Source organism: Rattus rattus, chromosome 7, assembly GCF_011064425.1.
Source record: "Rattus rattus isolate New Zealand chromosome 7, Rrattus_CSIRO_v1, whole genome shotgun sequence".
Classification (NCBI taxonomy): domain Eukaryota; kingdom Metazoa; phylum Chordata; class Mammalia; order Rodentia; family Muridae; genus Rattus; species Rattus rattus.
In genome coordinates, this window is record NC_046160.1 from 82,720,756 (window position 1) to 82,726,499 (window position 5,744).

Here is a 5,744-nt window from a genome sequence, read left to right on the forward strand (position 1 = left end):
GTAACAAGCACTGGAACTGGTGGCACACACTTGCAACCTCAGCTCTGACGAGGCAAAGAGGGAGGATCACTGAAATCCCTAGTCAGTCAGCCTAGCTCGTCTATATGGTAAGTTCAAGGCCACTGAGGAACTCTGCCTCAAGAAACAGGTAGATGAAGCCTACCGATGTGCTACTAACAAGACCTGAGTGATGATTAAAAAAAAACAAAAACAAAAACAAAAACAAAAAAAACAATAGCAATGCTTTACACCGGGCTTCGCTCACCCTCATCAGAGAAGTGTCTTCCAGAGACCCACAACAGGACAATGCACCGAGAATGAGAGGCTTGGGGGTGTTCCGCACTGAATGGCATGTCTTCATCTAGCCCTTCCTCTCAAGGCTCAGGGATCTATGCAGAAGAGGAGGCAGAAAGACTGTAAGGGCCAGAAGTGGTAGATGACTCCCGTGAAACGGAGTCCTAACAAAACTGACACACACAGGAACTCACAGAGACTGTGGCAGCATGCACAAAGTCTGCCTGAGCTCAAGCCAGACACAATCTTAGCATGGAGAAGGGAAAGCGGACACAGAGTCCCACCCCTCACCAAGATGCTAGTCATAATTGATACCTGCTGAAGAAGGAAAATCAATTTTCTCTAATAGAGTCTCACTGAGAGTTCCACATCTTGATTCAAAGCCAGCCAGAAGTAGACTGTCTCTTCTGCAGGCAGCCAGAAGGAGGGTCTCTTCTGCACTGGACAGAGCTTCAAAGCCCACCCCCACACTCCAGAGCAGACCAAGAAGAAATGGATCGATATAAAACATTTTTGTTGGGGAGGGGGGCTTTTGTTATGTTTGTGGTTTGTTGTCCTATTTAGTTTTATTTATTTGTTTTGATCTTTGTTTTCTTGCTTTGTTATTTAGAGACATTAAGTTGGTTGGCTGGTGTGGTGGTTTGAATATGCTTGGTCCATGGGAAGTGGTACTATTAGGAGGTGTGGCCTTGTTGGAGTGAGTCTGGCTTTATTGGAGGAAGTGTGTCACTATGGGAGTGGGTCTTGAAGCCCTGTCCAGTGCAGAAGAGACCCTCCTCCTGGCTGCTTGCGGAAGAGACATTCTTCTTCTGGCTTGCATTGGATCAAAATGTAGAACCCTCTCCATTCCTCTAGCACCATGTCTGACTGCAGGCTGCCATGCTTCCGACCATGCTGATAATGGACTGAACCTCTGAACCTGTAAACCCACCCCAATTAAATGATGGCCTTTATAAGAGTATGCCTTGGTCATAGTGTCTCTTCATAGCAATGAAAACCCTAACTAAGACAGCTAAGGAAGGAGATGAAGAACTGAGAGAGATTGGCAGGTGAAAAAGAATTATGATCGAAACATTGTATATAAAAATTTTAATAAAAAATATTAAAGTCTCAGAAGGTAGAGCAAAATGGGGGATGGAGAATAAATTTTAGTCTGGGTTCTCCAATAACTTTATCCAAATTATGACCATAAAAGATTTATTTATTTGTCTTTACTTTCCAGAGTGTTTCTAATTTTAGTTTTTACTTTCTTCAGCCCTAAGGACTACTTAGATATGTTACGCTAAATTTAAAACAACTTAATGTTTAAAGGAGTGATCAGAGACTATAGATTAAAAGTTCTCTTCTACAAAAACATTTTATTTATTGACATGCTCTGAATAATTATTATAAATACATCATACATAAGTAAAAATGTGTTTTCTCCCTCCATAAATATAATTTTGTACAATATTGTATAACTGTGTATATCCACTCATAAAATCTATTTCGTTGGCCATACATTCTGTCTCTGTGCTTCACTTATTTCTTGTCTGTTATATCTGTCCAGTTCATGAATGTCTTACAACAAAATCTCCCATTAAGAAATACCCAATAAGAGAGAGAGAGAGAGAGAGAGAGAGAGAGAGAGAGAGAGAGAGAGCCTAACTCAGAAGAGAGAAATCTCATAGGGTCCCACCCTTAAACAAAGAACTACAAGCTACTAATGACTGTTGAGAGAGGGGAATTAGCCTCTCCCAGCGATGAGCCCCTTAATTGGTTATCCAATAAAAAGGTGCTCAGCCCTGAAATCAGATACACACAAGCCACACTAAATGGACTCTGCAAATTATATTTATATATTTTTGCATATGTATGTAACAATAACACTCAAAAAGAAGCCATCAATCTGAGAGAGAATGGGCAGGACATAAGCAGGGTTGGAAGGAGAAAGTTACATAATTATATTTTTAATTTAAAATGTATTTAATTTAAAAAATTAAATAAATCAATGTAAATAAACTGGGCTGGGGATACAGCTCAGGGGCAGAATGCTCGTCTAGCATACATAAGACCCTGGGTTAAATCCCTAGCAACACAGACAGACAGACAGACAGACACACACACACACACACACACGCACATGCACATGCACACGCACACGCGCGCGCGCACACACACACACACAGGCACGCACACTTACATACATATACACACACACAGAGACACACACAGACACACACACAGACAGACACACACACATACATACACACACACACACACACACACAGAGGAAAGAAAAAAGATCTACATTCAAATGCACAAACTTAAAATTTGGAAATGAAAGATAAAAATGTAGTACATAAAATGACAATTATTCAGGAATTGTCTTTAAACTTCACTGACTATGATAAACATTATTCCTGTCTTTAACAAATAAATTTGTTAAATTTCTCAATGCACAAATAAAACAGGCAAAGCATAGTGGTCCTTATGTGTGACCCCAGAATCCCAGACTGTGAATGAGAGGCCAGGAGTGAGCCACCACATTGGATGATCCTATCTTAAAACACATGCACACACGCACGCGCACACACACACACACACACACACACACACACACACACACACACACAGACACTTGTGGGCAGAAAGCTTGGTGCTGACATCACTCATGACAATTTTCTGATGCATCTTTACAATAGCTGTCAAGATTTAGCTTAAACCAATGCAATAAAAAAAAAGTATAAGAAAATGTCCAATACGTCCTGAGCGGAAATTCACCCCAGCTCTACTATCCACAAGATGAAAGCACGAGCCAGTGTATTCCTGGTGCATAATAAAATTACTGTAAACGGCTTTGCTGCTCATGCTTAGCTGCGAGTTTTATCTACTATGCATGACTTTTTAAAATGTGGAATAATCTGCAACTTTAGACATAAGATTCCATCCCATTTTATCTAGGGGAATGCTCAAATCAACCATGAAAGATTGCCCGGTGGCCTTTTCGATTCCATATATTTACCAAGAATGTATTTGCAGCATACCGGGTGCTGCAGTAAGTCAGGGGAGAAGAAAAGAATACTCACTGTCAGGGAGCTCATGCCCAGCCATGAAGCACCCTCCTTTGGTGACTAGATTAGGCACTGATCTGTTTTAATTAGGCAATCCAGTAACATCTTTCTGAAATATCAGCTTAAGAGATGGAGTAAGAGAAAGGTTACCGACCAACTAGAAATAAGCAGAGCCTTCTGCAGCTCACCTCGACACCTTCTTCCAGAAAGTGTGATTCAAAGTCAGAGGTTTTATACATTCTTATCAAAAACCGTGTTGATTTCAGCTGCACAAACGTCTACTCCTGGCTTTCTGCCAACACTCTCTAGGAAATTCTCTGTTGCTGTGTTTCATTCTTTTTTTTAAACACCAGAACATGTTCACTTGCTCTAACTCTTCACTGCTATGCATATTACCAGAGGATAGGAGGCAATCCCCTATCTCACCCAACTGTGAACCTTGCAAGCTACAACAGTGACTGGTCTGACAATATATGCCTGTTACAGGTGCAGCAGTGGTACTAGTGACACGGTTGTTATAAGAGAAGCCAGTCACTTTCTGATGGGCTATAGCCACTCAATGAGATAGAGCCCATAACTGGCATTGTTTTGTAGACCAAGAATCTGTAGCTAGATAGGTCATTGGCCTTAGGGGGAAAATCAATGTTGATGTTATTCTGATAAAAGCACATAGTATTTGTGAGACAAGGGCTAAGGATGGGGGCTAAGAGACAATGGAATCACACAATGAGTCCTGGGAAATCCAACTCCAGAGACCAGCATCAGGGTACAGATCTGAGTTTATTGCCCAGCGCATAATCTTATATACAGTGTTTGAGCCAATCCCAAGGCTCTAAATCCTCATCCAATCTTATTTCACCACACCGTCACCGTGCTCCAATGAAAGCCCTGCCTGATGATGTAACTCGGAAGGGGGTTGGGTCAGGACTTCTATGAAGACCAGAGAAGCAGCCACTGCCCTAGCCTCAGTTCCTTTTTCTGTCTCACCAGTGTTCTGAGAGCCATGTAAGGCAGATCAGGACTTTTCGAGCCATCGCATGAAGCTGTGGGGCCTCATTTTCCATCCCACTTTTTCCTTGACAAGGTTGACCTCCACATCCCTCACAAGTATTGAAATGACTCCTAATGGCTTATTGCTATATCCATAGTTCCGAACATCTCTCAGTTCTCAGTAGAGCAGCTTGTCCTTGCAATAAATGGTGATTAGCCGAGAACCCCTCAATTGGTCAACCCGCAGAGAATAAAAGATGTGGAGTGTTCAGTCCTAAATGGGATATGCATAACACACCCCTCCTGGAAAGGCTTGCGGCTCTACAAGGAACAAGGCTCAGGTAAAATCCAGAGATGGTAATTACACTAAGGCAACAGTCCTCTCCAGACACAGCAGGGAGTTTCGCATCTGAACTCACAGCAGTCCTGACAGCATGAACACGAGCTCTAGCCAGGCACAATCCTACCAAGTAGAGGGAAAGGGAGACATGATAGCCCGTCTCTCGCTGAGCATATATTGAAATTTGACAGCTGCTGAGAGAAAAAAAGTTTTCTTTGATGGTGTAACTGACCCCTAGGAGATTGACCATATGCCAAGGCAGGCCCCCTTCCCAACACTAGCTGGGAAATAGGAATTGAACTCAATAAAGAAAGAAAAATTCTCAAAGTTGAGCGAGACAGTTTGGGACAATAGAGAGAATGACTATGGGAGGATTTGGGGATAAGGAAGTGAGTATGTTCAGAATATTTGAACATTGTGTGAAATTCTCAAAGAACTAATAAAGATATTACTTAAAATAAATAATTTTTAAACCCTAGCAACTACTCTATTTCTGTCTTAACCAGATTTAGGCTCTTAAATCCAGGGATGTTTCCAACCTTCCAGCACCTGACTGAGGAACAGTCCACAAACAGGCTCCACCCTCTAGAAAGAACACACCCTGTTCTCTTCACGCAACAGGTGCCCTTTATTGAGTCATCAGCTCTCTAAAGCTCACATTTCTCACCTTCAGAACGTGAAAGAAGCAAACACAAGGTACAGGACTCCTGTGAGTGTCTTCTAAAAAGAAAAATATACACAAACCTAGTAGAATACAGAACTCAAAGTCGGCACTTCATAAACCCTAGTTCCCTCCCCTGGGAATGCAAAGCTACAACCAGTAACTTAATTTCCCAGATGCCACCCTCCACCCTCTAAGATCACCAGAATTCGTTGTTTTTAGAATTGCTAGTAGGTGGGTATGCCTTCCTGAAGCCCCTCCCAGTTGGGGGTGGGGTTGAGGGTTTTTGGTTTGTATGTTGTTATTGTTGTTGTTGTCATTGTTGTTGTTGCTTTTCCTTAATAAATATACATTTACCATAGAAAATATATACTGATTGGGAAAAGAAAAGATCATACCCTTTCAG